At 38.7% G+C, this 23,993-nt stretch overlaps 1 protein-coding gene across 9 annotated transcripts in view; it reads right to left on the bottom strand.

The window, feature by feature from the left end:
- Window positions 1-23,993, bottom strand: part of TLE4 (TLE family member 4, transcriptional corepressor) — a 275,661-nt gene that overhangs the window by 45,194 nt on the left and 206,474 nt on the right. The window contains exon 20 of one of the 9 annotated variants that reach the window (XR_014058565.1): window positions 7,288-7,363. The exons of the other annotated variants lie outside the window; for them this stretch is intronic. The gene's annotated coding sequence lies outside the window, so the exon portion shown is untranslated. The remainder of the gene's footprint in view (window positions 1-7,287; window positions 7,364-23,993) is intronic. 9 annotated transcript variants of the gene reach the window in all.

The following is a 23,993-nucleotide window of genomic DNA, read 5'->3' as shown; positions in this document are numbered from 1 at the left end:
GGGAGAAAGAAGGAGAAAACAATAGATTAAAAAGAGATTTACAAGACATTTTAAAATATACCAATCTATCTTAATGGATTACTATATCCCTAGTATCTCAGATGGTAAAGAACCTGCCTGCAATGTAGGAGACCTGGGTTCATTCCCTGGGTTGGGAAAGTCCCCTGGAGAAGGAAATGGAAACCCATTTCAGTATTCTTGCCTGGAGAATCCCCATGGACAGAGGAGCCTGGTGGGCTACAGTCCATGGGATCACAAAGAGTTGGACATGACTGAGCCATTAACACACACACAAATTAATGAGACAATTGGAAAGTTGAACACCGATTGGATATTTGAAAATATTAGAGGATTATCATTAAATTTTAGGTGTAATAATGGTGCTTTGGTTATGTATTTTTTGAAAGAACCCCTATCTTTTTAGGAATAAATGTTGAAACAATTACAGAAGAGATGATATGAAATCTGGGATTTGCTTCAAAGTACTCTGTGAGTGCAGAAGGAATGCAAGTGTGTATGTGTGATGGGCAGACTGCTGAAACAGCCTCCAGTAATCCCCACCTTCTGGTAACTACACCCTTATGTAATTCCTTCCCCTTGAGTGTGGGCTGGACTTGGTGATTTTTTCCACCAAGAACAGAATTCAGCAAGGATGATGGGATATCTCTTTTATGATTAGGTTCAAAAGACTGTGTTGGACTTCCCTGGTGGTCCACTGGTTAAGAACCCACTTGCCAGTGAAGGGGACACAGGTTTCATCCCTGGTCTGGGAAGATGCCACATGCCTCAGGGCAACTAAGTCCACGCGCCACAACTACTGAGCCCAGACACCACAACCACTGATGCTTGAGTACCCTAAAGCCCATGCTCCACAACAAGAAAAGCCACTGCAAAGAGAAGCCAACACACCACAAGAAAGAGGAGCCCCAGCTGGCCTAAAGAAAGCCAGTGTGCAGCAACGAGGACTCAGTGCAGCCAAAAATAAATAAATAAATAAAGACCATGATTTCCCTTCTTGTTCACTCTCTTGCTCTTGTCCTTGTGGGCAATCTGATGAAGCAAGCTCCGTGCTGTGAGATGCTCTATAGAGATGTCCACATGGGAAGGAATAAATGGAGGCCTTCCACCAACAGCTCTTGCAACTGAATCCTGCCAACCACTTGAATAAGCTTGGAAGTGGACCCTTCAGGTGAGATTTGCGATGACCACAGTCTTATGAGAGATCCAGAGCCAGAGGATCCAAAGAAGCCCCATCTGGAGACCTACTCCACAGAAACTCTGAGATAATAAATGTGTGCTGTTATAAATTGCTAAATTTGGGATCATTCGTTTTACCTCAGTAGATAACTAATGCAGTATGTGACAAGACAGGCCATGGTTTGATGACTTTTGGGGGTGAGTGAAAGTCTATGGGGGTTCATATATCAGGCTTTCTACTTTTGTATATGTTTAAAACTTCTCCATGATAAAGAGTATTTCAAAAGCAATCAGTAAAATAGGGTAATATATCCATTTGAATGCAGAGTTCTAAAGAATAGCAAGGAGAGATAAGAAAGCCTTCCTCAGCGATCAATGCAAAGAAACAGAGGAAAACAATAGAATGGGAAAGACTAGAAATCTCCTCAAGAAAATTAGAGATACCCAGGGAACATTTCATGCAAAGATGGGCTCGATAAAGGACAGAAACAGTATGGACCTAACAGAAACAGAAGATATTAAGAAGAGGTGGCAAGAATACACAGAAGAGCTATACAAGAAAGATCTTCACGACCCAGATAATCACAATGGTGTGATCACTCACCTAGAGCCAGACATCCTGGAATGTGAAGTCAAGTGGGCCTTAGGAAGCATCACTACGAACAAAGCTAGTGGAGGTGATGGAATTCCAGTTGAGCTATTTCAAATCCTAAAAGATGATGCCATTAAAGTGCTGCACTCAATACGTCAGCAAATTTGGAAAACTCAGCAGTGGCCACAGGACTGGAAAAGGTCAGTTTTCATCCCAATCCCAAAGAAAGGCAATGCCAAAGAATGTTCAATCTACCGCACAATTGCACTCATCTCACACGCTAGCCAAGTAATGCTCAAAATTCTCCAAGTCAGGCTTCAACAGTACGTGAACCATGAACTTCCAGATGTTCAAGCTGGTTTTAGAAAGGCAGAGGAACCAGAGATCAAATTGCCAACATCCGATGGATCATCGTAAAAGCAAGAGAGTTCCAGAAAAACAGCTACTTCTGCTTTATTGACTATGCCAAAGTTTTGACTGCATGAATCACAACCAACTGTGGGAAATTCTTCAAGAGATAGGAATACCAGACCACCTGACCTGCCGCCTGAAAAATCTGTATGCAGGTCAAGAAGCAACAGTTAGAACTGCACATGGAACAACAGACTGGTTCCAAATCGGGAAAGGAGTATGTCAAGGCTGTATATTGTCACCCTGCTCATTTAACATCATGCGAAAAGGTGGCTTGGATGAAGCACAAGCTGGAATCAAGATTGCCAGGAGAAATATCAATAACCTCAGATACGCAGATGACACCACCCTTATGGCAGAAAGCGAAGAACTAAAGAAAGCAAAAGTACTCTCGATGAAAGTAAAAGAGGAGAGTTTAAAACCTGGCTTAAAACTCAACATTAAAAAACAAAGATTATGGCATCTGGTCCTATCACTTCATGGCAAATAGATGGGGAAACAATGGAAACAGTGGCAGACTTTATTTTTTGGGGGTGAGGGGCCTCCAAAATCACTGCAGATGGTGACTGCAGCCATGAAATTAAAAGACTCTTGCTCCTTGAAAGAAAAGCTATGACCAATCTAGACAGCATATTAAAAGGCAGAGACATTACTTTGCCGACAAAGGTCTGTCTAGTCAAGGCTATGGCTTTTCCAGTAGTCATGTATGTATGTGAGAGTTGGACCATAAAGAAAGTTGAGCAGTGAAGAATTGATGCTTTTGAACTGTGGTGTTGGAGAAGACTCTTGAGAGTCCCTTGGACAGCAAGGAAATCCAACCAGTCCATTGTAAAGGAAATCAGTCCTGAATGTTCATTGGAAGGACTGATATGAAGTTGAAACTCCAGTACTTTGGCCACCTGATGTGAAGAACTGACTCATTGGAAAAGACCCTGATGCTGGGCAAGATTGAAGGTGGGAGGAGAAGGGGACCACAGAATATGAGATGGTTGGATGGCATCACCGACTCAATGGACATGAGTTTGCGTAAGCTCTAGGAGTTGGTGATGGACAGTGAGGCCTGTTGTGCTGCAGTCCATGGGGTTGCAAAGAGTCGGACACAACTGAGAAGCTGAACTGACTGAAAATACGGGAATAGCAATTCGCTGTCTTTCCTGTGCCCAACATTCAGTGGCAGTACAGTTATCTTCTATATGGCTACACTTGGCCTGTATCCTCTATTTTTCTGTGTTTTCTACTCTCATTTGTCTACTGGCCTTCATAAGACAGTAAATATTTACTCATTGTGTGCTAAGTGCTAAAGAAAAAAAATGGTATAATGCAGTGATAAAAAAAAGAAAACTAAGCGGAAAGGCTCTTTTTATATTATATCATCAATTTGGGGAATGGTAACTGAATAAGTAAAGATAATGTGATGGTTAAAAGAATATATAAACAAAAAGAGGGACAAAGGAGTTCTGACACTGGACTAAGAAAAAATAGATGAGGTCAAATGGGTCAGTTTTTCCCCAGGCTGTGGATTAACAAGTGTCTCTGCTTTTGTTTTTGTTTTGTTCTGTTCAATTTGTCTGACTTTTGACAATTTCACTCATTTCTAAACCTCTACTAGCAGGGTGGGAGAGAAAAAAAAAGGGATGTAGTAGTCAGATATTTCCCTTTGTCAACACATGTAGAAAATGTTAAAGATGACAAAAACAAACAGAAAAAATTAAACACTGAGTTAATTAACAAAAATTAAATATTGAATGGGGATTCAAATTCCCACAGAGCGTACAGCTTGCCGAGACATGAGAGGTCTTAGTTTAAAAGGTCACATCTCGATAAAATTTAACAAGTGTTTTAGAAGAGATATAAAATGTTTTTTTTTAATCAAACCCACACGTAATTTTCTTATCTTCTTTTGACAGGAATAATTTTAAATTAGCCATTTGCCAGTTTGTTCTCATAAACGATTATAAGATGTGACTCACTGAGACCTAAATTATGTGAAAATGCTGGAAAGAAATGTGCTGAGTGTCAGTTGTGGACCGTGCCATCCCTGGGAGCAGCCGTAACCCAGTTCACAAAGGAAGAAATTGTGTAAGTAGTTCATTATACAAGTTCTAGCTGGGATCACCTGAATTTAAACACAAACTCTGTTTCTTACTAAGGGTGCAAGTTTAGGCAAAGTATTTAAATGCTCCAAGCTTCCACATGCTCATCTGATAAGAGTATGAAAACGTAGTTAATGTCTATCTGTGTTACAAGGATAAAGTGAAATAGCATGTGATTTAGCACAGGGTGTGGCATTGCAATTACCCCTGCATAAATAAGAGCTATTGCTGCTGTTATTAAACTTCCCTGCTAGCTCAGATGGTAAAGAGTCTGCCTGTAGTGTGGGAGACCTGGGTTTGATCCCTGGGTTGGGAAGATCCTCTGGAGAAGGGCATGGCAACCCACTCCAGTATTCTTGCCTGGAAAATCCCCATAGACAGAGGAGCCTGGCGGGCTACAAGTCCATCGGGTCACAAAGAATTGGACATGACTGAGTGACTAACACTTTCTTTCACTGCTGTTATTATCAAAACTCATGGAAGATAATCTTAGGCCCTTGGCTACCCAAACGCATACTTTAAGAATGGCTGAATGTGAATTATTGTATGGAGTGCAATAAACCTCCCACTCCTTTCCAGTTGATAGTCTGTTATTAAAATTGGGGAGGTAAAGTTAGGAGAATGAGTCTATGCATACACTTTGCTCCTTTATGATACTGCATGCAACGTAAGATACTTCTAGAAACCCAGCATGCAACTAACACAGTGGTTCTCCATCAGGGGCAGTTTTGCGTCCAAGTGGGTTCCAGGGGATGACTGGCAATTGGGGACATCGGGAGACATTTTTTTGTTGTCATGACTGGGAAGGTGTTATGGTATCTAGTGGGTAAGGCCAGGGATGCTGCTCAGCTCCTACAATGCACAGGACAGTCCCCACCACAGAGAATTATCCAATCCAAAATGTCAATAGTGTCAAGGTTGAAAAACTCTGCCCAAGCCAAAGCCAAGAACAGAATTCCCCTTTCATTTGGCCTTCAAAGGTTTGGAGAAAGCATTTAACAATAGCTAAGACTGATTTCAAGCTCTCTTACTTTCAGCCAATAGAACTACTCATGAATCTTTCATCATACTGACCAAGACTTTAGAAAGCTTCTTCTTGATGCCATTAGCGAAAACAGACTTCACTGTTCAAGAAGAAGAGATATTCCATGGTAAATAAGAATCTAGTATTGGCCCATGATATTGTAACCTGGAAAGCTGATTAATAGTATATTGTATATGATATATAAATATTTGACATAAATAAATATGATGCACCACTTTATATTTCCTGATATTAAGAGTTTGTGGCCCAAGTGACCTAACACCACGTATGTTATGAGTAGGGAGGAGAAGGCAGAAATTGAGCACCTCCACGATTTCTTCAGTGGCTCTGACCTTCCAACCAATCCTTTCCACTCCAGTCAAAACACTTCTAGCAGTCTCTATGGATATTTCCACTAAAAAGCCACAACTGACCCCCACCACCACTGGGTACATCGGTATTTCACACCATCTATTATTATTTGAAGAGCATGAAACCAGAAGCCCTATTTTTTCCACACTGAAAATATTTGAATGGGCTGTCAAAAAGCCTCTCAGAAATACGCCCCATCCAACAGCAACAAACCCTGTGCAAACAAATCAAGTGGTGCAGAAATCCTTTGCACAAGATGATAGGGGAGGCCTCCATGCTGACACTGTAGACGAGCCAAGTTTTCATGTACTTCGATGGCTGACCTCCAACTTCTGACATATTCATTATATTCCAGCATGTCGGCTGCAGATTGCATTGAAGTGATGACAGCTACAAGACAGCCAACAAGGAATATGGCCATTCTGGCAACAGGTGGCCTTTCACTTGTACTGGGAAAGTTAATCTAGTTTATCATCAAAGTATATTATGTTCAGAAGTGTCATATTTTGAGAGCTCTAGTGACAGATCAAATAGAGAAAGCATTCTTCCATGGAACATGACATTCTGGGGAGACCAATCCTTTCAAACCATTTCATTGTTTATGCTTGACTCAGGTCTCTGAAGTTACTTCATTGTCTCAAGGTTTACACTAGTTTCCAAACTAAGGTTTGTGTCCCCTGTCAAGGCTGGTGGAGGTATCCACAATCTCACTTTAAACAATCAAATGCCTCTATTGCAAAGAATTTTTAATAGCTCTAACTTGACAGCAGAAAAAAAAGCATATTGAGGAACAGGCCAATAGCTAAAGTATATTCATATCTGTTCAAATTGACCATCACACTGCTAGATGAATTTTCAAATTACAGATGTCTGAAACCAGCTTTGCCTACCCCTACTCAAAATACATTTTTTTTAAAATAATCATTGAAATGAAATCATAGCCAAGGCTCATAGTCGAGAAAAAAATGGCCTCAGGGGGATACTAACTTCTCTTTGGGTTTAACCTTGGATTTTGGCAGGAAATCTCTCCCCAACCTCTCTCCTATTCCCACTAAAGCCTGAGATGAATGATGTTAGATGGTAATATTTATTCAGTCATCCCATTCCATGGCTGCCGTCCAAGTTGGATGATTATGTTTTGCTGCACTTTGGACCTCATCTGAAGAACTCTTAAGAGTACTAAAACATAGGGAAGCAATCAAAATGCTCGTGTGCCTTGTGGAAAATAATTTTAATTTGCTTGAAAAATCTTCTAGTCTATTGGGTCATTCTTTATGAAGAGTCTTACTATAAGAGAAATAGAATAATAGTGTTTATATTTTCTTAATTCCTTACAAACTCCTTTTTGCCCAGGGATAGTTGAAGCCATTTATTCTCTAAAAGCACATCAGTCTCTCTAACCCACAACTACTCTCCTGTACTAAAAAGGATGGCAATAGTTCCATAAACATATATAGAGAAGGTTACCTACTCATAATACTTTTCCCATGTTCTTGGCTGGGCTTTACCTAAGACAGTAAGATAGACATCAGTTGACTCATCTCAGATTTTGATGATTTTGAATCATTAACTTTCCATCCTAGCAATCTGGCAAGTACCTCCTTGGGAACTGGTCAAATTGAGTACTCTTCAGCCAACAATCTGAAAGCATGCAGTTCTTCTGGTTACTGAACACTCCAAAGAAAAAGAAATATTAACACACGTAAGGAAACAAAAGTGACATGACTTGGCTTTGTGCTGTACCTACTTTATCCACTTAAAATATGGACCAAGTATTTTGTTTGATTTAAAGAATCACACATACAGCACTTGCTAGACACCATTTTCAATATTTTTCATATATATTAAAATCCTTAATCCTCATAAAAACTCCATGTGTAGATCCTATTATTAGATCCCTTTTACAGATGAGGAAACTGAGGCAAAAGAGGATAAGTAATTCTCCAAGGCCACAGAACTAGTAAGTGGCAGTCAAGGTTTGAACCCAGGTGGGTTAGCTTCAAAGTCTACCATATTAACCACCATGTTATGCTATCTCCCCCAGTAGCATAATAACAGTATAAATAATACCTAAAATTTAGTGATCCAGGCTAGACACCATGCCAGATATTTTTAACCCTTGCCACAACCCAATGAGAATGGTACAATCATCATGAGGGAACTGAGGATTAGAAAGGTTCAGTATTTGTCCAAAAACTGATAGCCGGACAGTGGTGGAACTTGGGCTGGATATTGTGGCGATAAAGAGATGAAACAAAATAATTCTATTTCTGAAGTTTCTAATAGTTTATAAAAGGAGGTGCTTATTGGTCTAAATCATTGGGGACATTTTTAGAAGTACAATCTTTATTCTTCCTAGAAAAGGAAAGTGAAACTGAAATTCTGGTTTGTGAGACTTCCTCAGACATTCAAAGTCCATTCCTAAAGAACTTGGAGATTTAGTTGTTACTCTATGAAGTTAACAAGACTCCCGATCTTTAAAAAAAAAATACCCAAAGCTAATTCACTTAAAAAAGCAAAGTAAAAAATACTGAGCTTTTTCATAAAGGTAAAGTTATATTGCATTTAAGAACCCCATTGTTCATAATTCTTTGCTTAAAAAAATAATAATGGTTAGAAACATAAGATATTGATTTGAGAAAAATGTAATGATCTTAAGAAATAAATAATACTAGCAAATGTCGTTGTTTTATCAGGACGAAAATGAGGTTTCCAGGGGGAAAAAAACATAAATTAAAAATCAGAAGCCACCCATCTGTTGAAATAATATGCAATCACTTAAACTTACATTTTTAAAGATTTTTATGAGGTTGGCATAATATTTATCTACATTAAGAAACAAAGTAGCATAAAGTCTGAATGTAGAGTATAATCCACTTCTTCTTTACAAATTTATTCAGTCATTTATATACATAAAAATTTCCAGTCCCACTCCAGTATTCTTGCCTGGAACATTCCATGGGCAGAGGAGCCTGGTGGGCTACAGTCCACAGGGTCAGAAAGATTTGGACATGACTGACCATACACATGGAGACACAAATTTCAGGTAGTAAATGCACCAAAATACTAACAAAGTATATCCCCAAGTGGTAGGATCACAAGTTTTATTTATTTTTTTCTTTAAACTTTTTTTTTTTTTTAAACTTTCCACAAGTCAGTATGTATTTTATGTTAGGAAAAAATACCACTAATTAGAAAAATGTGAAATAACTATCTTCTTCTCCACAGATCCCCATCTCATACATCTATTGTGAATATTGTGCTTGCAACAGCCCAAGACGCAGGTGGACTGGAGACAGGTTCTCGAACTGGGTTGAAATCTAGCAAAGAGGGCTGTTTAACTTTAGAAACACAAGGGATAAAGGAACAGTGAATATCATTACCATGAGAGCCAGGAAACGAAGTCAGTTCATGGACTTCAATCCAAGGACATATGTGAGAGCACAATAATATCTACCCCATGGGTTACGTGGAGCAAAATCTGTGTAGCCTAGAGACCTAAAGCAGAGAGGAGGAAGTTCAGAAAGAGAACTCGACCTTGCAGGAACCAGTGAGGCTTCCCTGTGGTGCCTCAGACCTTATTTCTAAGGTGATCACAGTAGCTTACAGAAGGTACACAAAGCTAGGGAAGCTAAATTCGGGTTGCCCAACACAACTAGCCACACAGTGGGGAAGAACAACTTACTGACACCCAGTACAAGGATAACCCAAACTCCTGGTTTCCTTCCACAACGTAAAATGCAGGACAACCATCCCAAGAACCACCTAGACTCAGGATTAATTAGAACAAGCTTGATGAATCCACTAGCTGTAGCTATAGATACTTTCAGGATGCGAAAATGATATAGATTACAGGACAACTTTAAAAAGAAAGGAAAGAAGGAAGGAAGAGGGCTTCTCTGGTGGTCCAATGGTTAAGAATCCACCTTGCAATGCAGGGGACATGGGTTTGATCCCTGGTCCAGGAAGATCCCACATGCAGCTAAGCCCTTGTGCCACAACTATTGAGCCTGGAGCCTCCTCACAACTACTGAGCCAATGTCCTGCAACTGCTGAAGCCCGTGCATCCCAAAGCCCATGCTCTGCAACAAGAGAAGCCACCTTAGTGAGAAGCTAGTATACTGCAACTAGAGAAAAGCCTGTGCAGCAATGAAGATCCAGTACAACCAAAACTAAATAGATAAATATTAGAAGAAATCTTTTTAAAGAAAGAAAGAAAAGAAAACCTTGAGATTTAAAGATCCCAAGGTAAGAGGCTACATTTAAGTACATTTCCCAGGTCACAGGAAAATCCTGGAAAGTTTCTAGAGAAGATCAAAATTTACCTAGTTCAAAAGGGAACTCCTAAGAACCAGGTAACATGTATAGACTGTTCCAGAAGTATAACCAAACACACTGAGCTTGTCCAACTGCAGCTTCTCAGAAATGGAATATTACTTATGACTACATGTAATGATTGGTCAGATGGTCCAGTTCTACAGTTAAGTTGTGATTCAGATAAAGTATTTAATTTTTTTAATATTCTGAATTTTTTCATTTAAATTATTCTTTGAATGCAATGCATTTACCTTGTATTCCTTTGTATCCCATACAACATAGATGATTATTGAATATTTGGTGAGATGTCAAATTAAAACCTAAGAATGATTTACTTTCCCAATGAATTTCCAATCTAGATTTATTCATAAGATTTCTAAAAAATTAAGCTAATTAGCCACTCTAAATGTAATAGTTTGCATCTCCCACTCCCAAATCATAATGGAAAATATTAAAAAAGAAGAATGTTTGCTGTATAACTGAGTCACTCTGCTGTACAGCAGAGACTGACCAACGTGTTTAATCAAGTATATCTCAATAAAACTAATTGACTGATTATTTAACTTAAAATTAAGCAAATTAAAAAACCATGCGGGGATCAAAGCATCTTTATTAGAAATGTTTATCAGTATCAAAAAATTAAAGGATAACAATTCATTTTACAGATAATTTGAAATAAAATCTTTATCTTTACACAATTGGTTCATATTTTGGTTTTTGTTTTGTTTTTCTGACTGTGACGCATGGCTCTTAGGATCTTAGTTCTCAGACCAGGGATCAAACCCAGGCACTCCACAATGAAAGCATAGAGTCCTAACTCCTGGACCACCAGGGAATTTCCCATTATATTTTGAAGTCACTTATCTTTTTTGCGAAAAATTTAATATAACACATATTAGTTTGTTAGCAGTTCATAAAATGTATTCAACAAAGCAATCATATAATTCAGTTTATTTATTCAAATTAAGGCATTTTACTATTAAACTTGAAATACGCAAAATTTACTGGATCATAGAGAAAGCAAGGAAATTCCAGAAAAATATCTACCTCTGTTTCATCAACTACACTAAAGCCTTTGACTGTGTGGATCATAACAAACTGTAGAGAGCCCTCAAAGAGATGGGAATACCAGATCATCTTACCTGTCTCCTGAGAAACCTATATGTGGGTCAAGAAGTAGCAGTTGGAACCCTGTATGGAACAACTGATTGGTTCAGGATTGAGAAAGGAGTATGGCAGGGCTGTCTGCTGTCACCCTGTTTGTTTAACCTATACACTGAGCACATCACAAGAAATGTGGGGCTAGATGAGTTACAAGCTGGAATCAGGATAGGCAGGAGAAACATCAACAACCTCAGATATGCAGATGATACCACTCCAATGGCAGAAAGCAGAGAGGAATTAGAGAGCCCCTTGATGAGAGTGAAGCAGGAGAGTGAAAAAGCCAGCTTAAAACTAAATAGTAAAAAAAACTGAGATCGTGGCATTGGGCCCCATTTCTGCATGGCAAACAGAAGGGGAAAAAGTGGAAGCAGTGACAGATTTCCTCTTCATGGGCTCTAAAATCACCGCGGATGGTGACTGCAGCCATGAAATCAGAAGACAATTGCTTCTTGGCAGGAAAGTGATGACAAACCTCGACAGTGGATTGAAAAGCAGAGACATTACTCTGCCAACAAAGCTCCATATAGTCAAGGTTATGGTCTTCCCAGTGGTCACATACAGTTGTGAGAGCTGGACCGTAAAGAAGGCAGAACAATAAAGAATCGATACCTTTGAATTGTGGTGCTGGAGAAGACTCCTGAGAGTCCCTTGGACAGCAAGGAGATCAAACCAGTCAATCTTAAGGGAAGTCAACCCTAAATACTCGTTGGAAGGACTGATGCTGAAGTTCCAATATTTTGGTCACCTGACGTGAACAGCCGACTCATTGGAAAAGCCCCTGATGCTGGAAAAGACTGAGAACAGAAGGAGAAGAGGGCATCACAGGATGAGATGGCTGGATAGCATCACTGATGCAATGTACATGAACTTGGGCAAACTCCAGGAGATGTTGAGGGACAGGGAAGCCTGGTGTCCTGCAGTCCATGGGGTCGCAGAGTCAGACACAACTGAGCAACTGAACAACAACTATTAAAATACAATATTATCTGACTAATTTTCAATTAAAAGAATGGACTTTGAATTGAATACACAAAAATTTTAATTTCACCAACATGTTCTACTAAATTGTGATGTAACACACAAATAGAAAAGACAGTAGGAATAAGTACATATTATCCTTTGGTATTATAAAGAAGAAATATTAGTTGGATTATTTTTAATTACAAAACACCAAAAAATTATGTAGATTTAGAAAAAATCAACAAAAGGAAATGATAAAAAGACTATATGTTGAGAGAACTTCTTTTCAGAAAAAACTTTTTCTTCTGGAATACCACCTCAATCTTAAATTCAGAAAACTATATACAAAGTTGTTCATGGTAGTAGGATTTATAATTATAATTTACTTGACCACAACCTAAATATTAGCTATGGTTTAAAACGTTAAACACATTATTTAACAGAGATGGAATGGTGTATAGCCAGAAAAATGTTAACTATATTCTTTTAATATATAAAATATTTATGATGAACATTATATTTGTGGGATACATATCCTAATTACTCATGGACCTTTTTGCATAATTAACCAGTCTAGAGCAGCATTCTAGAACCTCTGTGGCTTGGTAAAATGAGAGCTGATTAGGGTATATTCATATACAAAAACTCTGCTCTACAAATACCCGGAGCATGAAGACTACAAACACTCGCTTATAGTAGTAATAATGTCAAATTCAATACTGTCAGTTCACACTGAGTAAGGTGAAAATATTGGGAAAAAGGAGGAAAATTTGCCATTACCATAATAGAAATTTTGAAAATTAAATAAATTATAACTGCAAAAAAGACACACGCATACCATTTTTCATCACAGCACTATTTACAATAGCTACGACATAGAAGCAACCTAGATGTCCATCAACAGAATAAAGAAGTTATGGTACATATACACAATGGAATATTACTCAGCCATAAAATGGAATGCATTTGACTCAGTTCAAATAAGGTGGATGAACCTAGTACCTATTACACAAAGTGAAGCAAGTCAGAAAGAGAAAGACAAATATATACTAGCTCATATATATGGAATCTAGAAGAATGGTACTGATAAACCTATTTGCAGGCAACAATGAAGATGCAGACAGAGAACAGACTTGTGGACACAGTGGGAGAGGAAGGAGAGGGTGGGATGAATTGAGAGAGTACCACTGGAGCATATACACTGTCACATGTAAAATTAGATAGCCAGTGAACTTTACTGTATGACACAGGGAGCTCAAATTTGGTGCTCTGTGATAAACTAGAGGGGTGGGGTGGAAGGTGAGAGGGACGTTCAGGAGGGAGGGGACATATGTATACCTATGGCTGATTCATGTTGATACATAGTGGAAGCCAACATAATATTGTAAATCAATCATCCTCCAATGAAAAACAAATGAATTAATTTTAAAAATTCTAACTGCAGTCCAGAGTCAAAAGTTCTTTTTTATTCCTCTACCCCTCAAACCCTTTGCAGAGGTAGCAGAAACCAGTAGAGAGTGGGAATCTTTGACATTCATTGGGCAGGCAGAGGTTGTAAAATTGACAGAGTACCACAGCATTATCTAAACATCACTGTTTCTGTATTGAGCGGTATCTTATTCTGGGAAACCCAAGAGGTGGGGAGAAAGGAGCACTGAGGGCTGGGAAGAGAGCACTTTAAAGGAACAAGCTGTGGACTGTGGAAAACGAAAGAAAGAAGGGCAAACTCAGAGAAGGGAAATGTAGGGAACTGTGGACTGTTTAGTTAGTAACTGTCTGGAGTAGACACTTGACTTTTGCTATTAAGACTTATAAGTCAAATTTATTCAGATATTTTAATCAGCTCTTGGGTCAAACATAACTCAGTAAGTCCTTTAGGATCTGTGCATAACAAAAACAAAATCAAAATTTCTGGGACTTCCCTGGTAGTCCAGTGGTTAAGAATCCACCTGCCAAAGCAGGGGACATGGGTTCCATCCTTTGTCTGGGAACTAGAATGCTACATGCTGCACAGCAGCTAAGCCCATGGGCCACAACTACTGCACCAATGCTCTAGAGCCCACAAGCTGCAACTACTGAGCCCACATGCTATAGAGCCCATGCCCTGCAATAAGAGAAGCCACCGCAATGAGAAGCCCACACGCCACAATGAAGAACAGTCCCCACTAGCAGCAGCTAGAGGAAGTCCACACAGCAACAAAGACCCAGTGTACCCAAATATAAATAATTTTTTTATATTCAAAATTTCCATGAAATTCACTTCTGGAATCTTCAGAATCTCTGCCTTCCGTGCAGTCTCCCTATCTAGTGCTTTAGTACTGAGGTTTAAATAAAGTATCTGGGCTACTGTATAATACTTGATCTATCATTCCACCTCATTTTGCCCCACTCTCCCTCTACAGGGCTTCAGTAATCACTACCTAAACCCCTGCTTTTGGAGAGCTGCTGGTGAGGAAATATCTAGCCCACAATAATGGTCCCTTTTCTCCAATAGTTATTAGTTAGTGTTACTCGCTCAGTCGTGTCTGACTCTTTGCAACCCCATGGACTGTAGCCCACCAGGCTCCTCTGTCCATGGAATTCTCCAAGCAAGAATACTGGAGTGTGTAGTCATTCCCTTCTCCAAGGGATCTTCCTGATCCAGGGATCGATGGCAACTGATAAATCTTGACCACACTCTAGAAGATGGTTAAGGACATCACGCTATGAAGGGCCACAGTCCCTAGGGTGTTGAGGAGTATCCATTCACAGCTGATGGACAAATCTACAGCAAATACAGTAAATTCAGTATTTCTGAATTCCTCCCCCTTCCGTGACTCAGAATAGCTAGAAATAACCCTAAGGAACAAAGAGGGGAGGAGGAGTGAATGAATTTAAACTGCCAACAAAACAAAATTCACACAATGACATCATACTCAAATTAAATAGACGTTATTTTAAAAATCTCTTCCTAGGGGAAATAAGACTGAAAAGAATTATATCAGATAACACTAGTTTTCTTTGGGCTTAAGTTTCTGGGTACATTTTCTATCTTCTTTTCTTTGTTCTATTTGTTCCAGATTCTCTATGATTACTCACATTGAATATATTTAATAAAATTTAATAAACACTTGTTTAAAAACTAGTTTATATAGTGATTTGCATAGACTTTTTAAAACTGGTGTTTTAAATTTTTTTTCTTAATAAGAAATGTAATTTTTACCTGAATTTCATATATTTAACTTTAAGAAACTGAGATGAACTCTGCTGCCTCTTGGAATGAATGTCTTTGCTGTTTAAACTGAAAACTTCTAAGTGGAATATATTAATACTGAATTTTTTTAGCATGCTTATTTTACTTTGTATATATATGGTATAAGAAAAGAGGAGTTTCTAGAATTATCAACAAGAGGCCCTTTTTAAGAATCAAGCATAAATGGGATTTCAATGATCTTGAAATCAAATGGTGGTTAGTGATCCTATGAGATGCCACAGCTTTACCATGGGACGTTCCTGAAGTACAACCACCAGGATATCCTGACCTATATGTTGTTCAGGCACTACTGTTTTTGAGACAAACGAGCCGTCACCTCCAAAGTTCTTTTTCACAGTTTGGAGGGAGGCAGCATATTAAGTAGTTCAGCTGCTCAGCCGTGTCCAACTCTTTGCGACCCCATGGACTGCAGCACACCAGGCTTCCCTGTTCATCACCAACTCCCAGAGACTTCTCAAACTCAAGTCCATCGAGTCAGTGATGCCATCCAACTACTTCATCCTATTGTCCCCTTCTCCTCCCGCCTTCAATCTTTCCCAGAATCAGGGTCTCTTCCAGTGACTCAGTTCTTTGCATCAGGTGGCCAAAGTATTGGAGTTTCAGCTTCAGCATCAATCTTTCCAATGAATATTCAGGGCTGATTTCCTTTAGGATTGACTCGTTTGATCTCTTTTCAGTCCAAGGGACTCTCAAGAGTCTTCTCCAACACCATAGTTCAAAAGCATCAATTCTTCGATGCTCAGCTTTCTTCATAGTCCAACTCCTGCCCTATATTCCTGACCTATAGCATATTAAGTACCCAACCTCCAAAATCCTAATCTCACATTGGCCCCAAGATCTCATATTGGCTTTGCCTTAAGTTTCTTTTTGTCCTTCTTGATGGATTGTTTTGCTGTTGTTTACTATATCATGATTAAGTTTTACTTTCTAAATTTTATTTATTTTTATTATTTTGGCTGCACTGGGTCTTCATCTTGGCACAGGCTTTCTCTAGTTGCAGCCTGGGGGCATAGTTGCCCTGAGGCACGTGGGATCTTAGTTCCCTGACCAGGGATGGAACTCGAGTCCCTTACAATCAGAAGGTAGATTCTTAATCCCTGGACCACCAGGGGCATCTCTCAATGTAATGTTTTTAATTCTTGGGGGTGTTAAGAAAATTCAATAAAGCAAAGGATATAAAAAGAGAGAGAGAGATTTTTTAGAATGATCCCAGAGGCACTCTAGGATATAGTCTCTCCCTTTTTCAATGCCATAGTTCACCTTTCCCAAAGGTTGGAAAGAATAACATATACCTAGAAATACCCAGAGCTGTGATTTCAGCTATTTGTCTTCATTTTGCAACATTCAAGAGACATACAGGAGGGATTATCTAATTATTTAAAGTCATTTTGCAGACTTTTCAATAAATTATCAAAACGGGAAATATTAGCACAACATCCCCCAGAAGGGACTTTTTTTTAAAGAGAAATACTAAAAGGAACATCATAAAATTAAATAGCCATTAAGAGACTAAATACACAGACAATGACCAGACCATAAACAAAAGCAGAACTCTGACCCACAACCTTCAGAAACCTGCCCAGAATGCCAAGCCTTTATCTACAATAATCAGCCCAGAAAACTAGACTGCTATAAGTCATACTTGCAGGAAGTTAGTTCTATAATATCTTTAGGAACAATCCAGGAAGCAAGATAATAACACCTGTAAAAATCAGTCCAAAACCACCAGGAGTTGATAAATAACTGACAGTTTCCCAAATTTTTGTCCTTGCTTACAACTTAGGACCAACCAGAGAAAGCCAAAAACACGCTCCTAACCAGTCACGTCATATGATGCCCTGCTTCTAGTTATCCTACACCTCCAGCTTTCCGCATCCCAGCAACCACCAGAGAGGGCGTACCTGAAACCTTTCCTGTTTTACACTATAAAGTTTTCCCACTCCTCTGCCTGCATTTGAGTCACCGCCAAACACAAGCGATGGTGGGTAACTCCCTTACTATATAGCAAGCTCTAAACAAATACTCTTTGTTTTTCTCATTTGATTACTTTTCATTTATTTCCACACCATAGAAGAACCAGGAAAATGCCATGACCAACCTGTAAAAGAATTCATAAAAAGGCAAAGTCATTTAGTTGTTGCAAAGTATGTATCATGGAATTTATGGACATGACATACAAGGCAAGAAACACACGTAAACATTAAAGAGTATCTCCCCTTTGAGGATCTCTGTACCGACTCTTTTTAATACATTCTCACATAGTGCTCTCCAGGCATTTTTAATTTTGTACGCTATTAATAAATTTTGGCAAGTACTCCCAAAATATAGATAACTTATTTATACATGTAACAGGTTTAGACAATTTAGAGGATGAGATAAAGTGAAATAAAACTACTTTTAAACATTTGGTGAACCATGATGACTTCACACCATCAGTAGTTAATCCCTTTGTTGTGGGTGTAAATTCACATGTAAAAAAGCTTTCTTAATAGCCTCCAAGCTTTACATCTAATAATATGACGATTAGATTTCTATTGCTTTTGCCTCTTAGATGGCTAAACATGAACTCATATTACGGGTGGGTAAAATGTCAGCACTGCCACGTTCTAGATGCTTGCCTATGCCTAATCACTGCTATCATTATATTTTATCTCTGTGTCTCTGACAGACTTTTTTTTTTAGTCCACTTTCTGCCTAAAGACTGAAATGCAAACAAGATAATATCCTCTGTAAAACTACTCTAACAGGCCCATATAGACTATAAAAGTTCACAGGCTACAGAGAGCAGTCAACAATCTACCAATATCCATTCATTTGTGAAACACCCCAAAATAAATGTTAACCAATGAATTAAACATTAGTAAACTTTCTAATTTTAGATAATATATTAATAGTAAATAAATAGATAAATAGAATTTCTACTATTTTCCTCCCACTGCTCGGTGGATACTCGTGTGGAGATATAGTTTGTAGACCAGTCTACTACACAGATGGATTTCCCAGGATTTAATCAGCAAACATGGTTTTATTCTTTCTTTTGAAAATAAAGGTGAAGAGGAAATGAAAACGCAAGTGTATGCACATCTCCTTAGCTTAAATTCACATTAGAAAAGGGATTATGGGTAACTTTTTGTGACTACTGGCCTTCTGAGCTAAATGGGAGGAGAGGTCGGTCTGAAGAAGAAAACCACAGAGCTTTCAAATAATTTGTTATTTCAGCTTCCCTGCTTTCCTTATTTGAAAATTGGCAGCTCCAGACTTCAATGTATTTCAATATTTAGTTCATGTTAAATCAGCACAATTATCTTATAAAAATTATGCATCATAAGTGGTTTGGTAAGCACATTAGCTGATTTTCATATTACCCAAGAGGAGGCATGTCAACTACATGTGCTGATAAATCGAAGTTCAAAATTCCTCAGTACAAATAGTCACTTATCTGCATTTTTAGTAGCCATGTTTGCAATTTCCTCCATTAGTCATTAGTGCTCTAAATTTCACTTATTTCAGTAGTGACAGGATTTAAACACCAATATTTCAACCATATTTGAGTCATTCATATTGTGCATATCTCTACTGATTACTGAACTTTTAAAAAACTTTTATCTACTTCTTCTCTGATATATTTGTGAAAGTTCCATTATCATTATCTTTCTCTAACAAACTCTGTTTGCTCTTTGGCTATTATCTTTTCCTTGTCAGTCATAACTAATGGGGCAGGATCTTGCTTAATTTTTTTCCATCTATTTTATTCCTGTTATGCTTTTACTTCCCCGTACATATAGATCTTAAAATAAGTCAAAAGAACCAGTTCATTAAAAAATTATTTGAATGCCTCTCACAGCACACAGGCTTTCATTTGGGCAACAGCTCAGATTCTTCATTTCATTCTAATTCTCCCAGCTGGATCTCTTTCTTCATATGGAGTACATGGAAACTCTTTAAAATCATCTTTCTTAAAGTCTGATACCCAATGTTATGATCTGTAGAATCAATTTGTATGATAGTCAGTGTTCAGTTAGCCATGGAACCTGGGGAAATACTGGCCTGTTATAATTAATTGAAAGCTCTTGAAAGGAAGCAGAATTCATGCAGGGCACAGCTCTTTACCTTCCACCAAACCTGCTCTAATATTCAAGTAAATTACATGCATTTGAGAGGTGGTATCCTGAACTTCTCCATTCATTTTCCAGTAGGCATGCTAGTAGATATTAACTTAATTAAAGGGAGAAGTCTAAGATAATAGCCCCAAAGGCAGTACACACCATTGACACCAGTTTTTAAAAGTGATCACTTCTGGGAAGGAATGCATGATTGAGGAGTGAGAGAGACAGTGAAGGAATATTCAATTTCTGTGTCCCCCCTTCTGCATCAATTTTTTATAGAAAACATATATATTATACCATGTAAGATGATAAAAAGAAAAAGAAAGGGGTATATGAAAACTAGTCACCTGTTCAACTTAACTAACTGAATGACCAACTGTAAAAATAAATTAATTGCCTGGGTAAGTAACTAGCTATTTCCAGCAAAGAACATACATTAACATTATAGTCAAAGCATTATTTTTTTTAGTTAAATGTACAAATGTAATTTAAATTTGTAATTTAAATATATTAAATTTCTATTTTGAATATATTAAGTAGACTTAAAATACACCAAAATGTATGTTTACAAGTCAAATACATCTCTCATACAGTTTGCAAATTATATCTTAAGACATTTTATGGCTGAAGTCTGGATAGGCAGTAGTTAGAACCTAGATACCCGTTCTACTCTAGGCATTCAGGTCTTACCTTCTCTACCCAGGAAAGAACAAAGAGGTTTATTCAGAGCACTTAAACAGCAGCTCTGGAGTTACTGGCCAGGCATAGCTGAGCATTGGGGTCATGCAGAAAGCGGGAAAGTGGGAGATTACAGTAAAAATGTACATTTTAAACAGTGACCTCCAGTCCCTTTCCTGGTTACCTTTCAGGATGATGACAAGCAGACTCCTAAACTGTTCCACACTAGCAGGAAGCTAGAGAAACACCCATGACCCAGTGGTGGTGTCAGAGAAGCCACCACCAAAAGGCCACCAGTTGGCAAAGCTCCATCACACCCTAGAGATCCCATTCACCTTGAATGCCTGTTCTTAAACATGATCACTTCAGTTCACCAAAAACAAACAGAAAAGTTTAAGATCAAAACAACAACAACAACAAAATTGCAGAAAAATAAGAGAGAAAACCACTTTAAAAATTATAATTACATGTCCAGACATTAGGGAAACTCATACCCATGGACTAAGAAGAGAACACTATTTTTAAAAAGGATCATGAAGAGAATAATAAGAAAAAAAAACTTATAAAATAAAAACATGACAGGAAAAAAATGAATGATCTAAAAAAAAAAACAAAAACTTAAACTCCCTGTGCTCATTTTCCCAGAAACCAACTGGATGATATATTCCACCAAAATGAAGAAATAAACTAAAAATGAGGAGCACTCATCAGACAATTCATTTGTATCCTGATTTATACCAATCTATTTATCTATCTAGTATTTTATGTATGATCTTTCAGGAATGATATTACACTTTGCACACAATTTTATCACCAAGCTCTCTCACAAAATTACTTATCAACATCCTGTCACAGCAATCAGTACAGATTTATACCTTTACATCATTATTTTTAAGCCCTGTCCAGTAAGGATTATAAACATTATTACTCATGAATCCCAATTTCCTTTATATACATGGAAAAACAGTAGCATATAGATCATGGAAATGTGCTTAACTGGGTATTCTGGTGGACTTGGATGTCTGGGGACACAGGAATTGCTGCAACATGTCTCTTCCATGACTTCTACGGTCCACACACTGGAAACCACTTTACAGGCAAATACAAGCCCTTCGGCAACAGGTAGGGATAAAAGTCATCAGTGTCATTTATTCATTCAGCAAGTACTCATTGAAGATTTATTGTGCTGCCAAGCATGGTGCACCTTAAGGACCAAAAGTACAACAAGGTACCATGAACAGCTTGGAACAGATGGAAATGGGGGTGGGGCTGGGAGTGGGGAAAAAATGCTAAAATAGTAGCCAAAATGTTACCTGTGTCAAACTTCTATGACTCAGACATTTTACAAAGGGCCAGCCCTGCTTGAGACCTGCCACAAAACCACTGAAACAGATGTCCCCTAGAACTCTCTTCCTCAGAGGAGACAGACTTATGTTTGGACCAACCCTGGTGGGAAACATGTTCCTGCTTGTGTTAAAGAGACCTGTATGCCCTGGACTGAGGTCAGGATGCCTACAGCTCCTCTGCAAAGATTTTATGGGCTGTTGGTGTAATCACCAGTACCACAGAAGGAATTTTTCATACTTCCTCACATATCACTGCTCTCTTCTTTGGGAAATTTTACTAAGTAAATTCAGGGAGACCGTGAGGGGCGGGAGTCAATAAGAGAAACTCTTATTGATGGCTGAGCTTTTGGACAATACTGTCAGAGCTGGTCACAGTCCCCAGACAAACGCTTTGTAGACATACCTTTCAGCAAGATAAAATAACAAGAACAAAGCCTAAGTCAGAAGCACCGAGGAGCAAGGAGGGAAGCACTCCTGCCTTGCTTGGGAGGATTAAGTTCTGTCAGTTCTGTAATTTCACCCTGAAAATGACACCTTCATTTTGATGAGGGACAAATAACATCTTAAGTCATAAGACGTATATGCATACGCTCCCAGAATTAAATTGTTAAGGGTAAAGCAGTTGAGAAAAAAAAAAAAATGTGCATCTCAGTCCCATGTCTCCTTATTAATTATGGTGCTAAGTTTGATGAGAATGTGCCTTGATGTTCTTAGGTAACAAAGGGAAAATTACACAGAGGTGCATCAGAAAAAGATGACAGGGAAAGTGCTGGGCAGCAATATCATCTAAGCCATAATAATAATAATAATAAAAGATCTGCCTATCTAATTAGCTGAGAAAAAGACACTCTGATGATTACAACAGTTTTTAAAGGCTGACTGGAAAGAGGCAATATCCGACCTGAGATCACTCAGTGAGTGAAAATGTTTGTCCAATGGAATCTTGAGTTCATCATTCTCTCTTTCGGTTAATCGATCAGTCAGTCAATATACACCACACCAAGCATTTCATTGAATCCTTACAAATAAACCTATAAGGTAGATCTAGTATCCCCATTCTGAAGATGAGGAAAATAAAACCAGAAAAGTTAACTAATTCATTGAATGGGATAAATTCAGGAAAGAGCCCTTCCATACTGCCAGCTTTTCCTTACCTGCCCCTTGACAATAACTGACACAGATTCCAAAGCTTTTCATCATTTTTCAGCATTAAAATGAAGGCATTAAGAAGGCACTAAAGTCTAATTGAAGTCTAATCCAGTTGAAATCAAAACTTCAGTCTCTCAACCAAATAAGAACTTCTCCCCTCCTGCGCTTTTAATCCTAACTCACAATTTTACAGACTATCAGTGAAGAGGGGAAAGTGGCACCGTCTCTTCTTTCCCTCCCTTTAATTCAAAGCCTTCCTCATCAACTCACAGTCGCCTTACCTCCTCTGTGGTCAAGAGCAGTAGGTGGAATAGTAGTAAAAAAGTAGATGCTTCTTTTCTCAGTTGATGCTTTTCCCAGTTCTCTTTGATATGTCTAATAACATCTGCAAAGCAGTCATCGAATTCTGGCTGTTCTATGGGGTTCAGTGTACATTTCTCCAAGTCCTCCTCAGAGATCCCTCATCGTACCATTTCTCGGCACAGGGAACGCAGTTTCAGGCTAACCTCTTTAACTTCACCTGAATTCCCGTTCTCTTTCTGTCAGGGCTACCTCGTCCCAGCAAACTCTCCTTCCGGACAGGTTTGTTCCAGCAGAGTTCACTCCTAGCTATCCTGCTCACGGTCAATGTGGCCTCCAGGAAACATTGTGAAGGCCTGTCTGGCATTAACGTGCAGGTCTCTCCCTGTCTTAGCCTAACTTCCCAAAAAGTAGGGTCCAAGATAGAGCCTTGCCTCCAGGTAGTTTACTTGGGAGTAATAATCCCAAGGAGCAAGAGAGCAGGAGAAGAAGAGAGAAACAGAAGGAGGCAAAGCCAGTACACTTATACATTATCAAGTTGGCCGGCCACAGAGGACAAGGATAGGGATCATGTCAGGACAGACTGCGGACCTGTGAGAAATGCATTTCAGGGTTGGGGAGTTGGAGGCACTGAGGAAAGTAGGAAGCATTTATCCACAATTTTTCTTCCTCCACTGGTCAAGTGTGGCCCCATTGGTATTAATGCCCTATAATTTCAAGTTGAGTGTAAATGAATTCAGAGCTGCTATTATCAGAGAGGCCCTAGGGCAGGAAGGAAAGGCTATGCAGTGTGGGCCTGGGGTCAGGCCCTATTTCACTGTACTTGTACAAAACACCAGCAGTGATTTCAGTAGGAGGTGAGGGGTCAAGAGAATTCTGAAGCAATACATGAAAGGTGCCCAACACACTTTCTCTAACACTCTCCTTTCCTGGATGTTAAAAGACAAAATTGTGACTCCTGTGCAAATATAAAATGAACATTTATTAAAGATGACCTAAAACTTATTAACTAATGAGGGAACCAGTAAGGT

The sequence above is a fragment of the Giraffa tippelskirchi genome, chromosome 1 (assembly GCF_054371585.1).
Source record: "Giraffa tippelskirchi isolate mGirTip1 chromosome 1, T2T-mGirTip1v1.2.pri, whole genome shotgun sequence".
Lineage (NCBI taxonomy): Eukaryota > Metazoa > Chordata > Mammalia > Artiodactyla > Giraffidae > Giraffa > Giraffa tippelskirchi.
The sequence above is the reverse complement of the archived record's forward strand: the minus strand, read 5'-3'. Positions and strand labels throughout refer to the sequence as shown.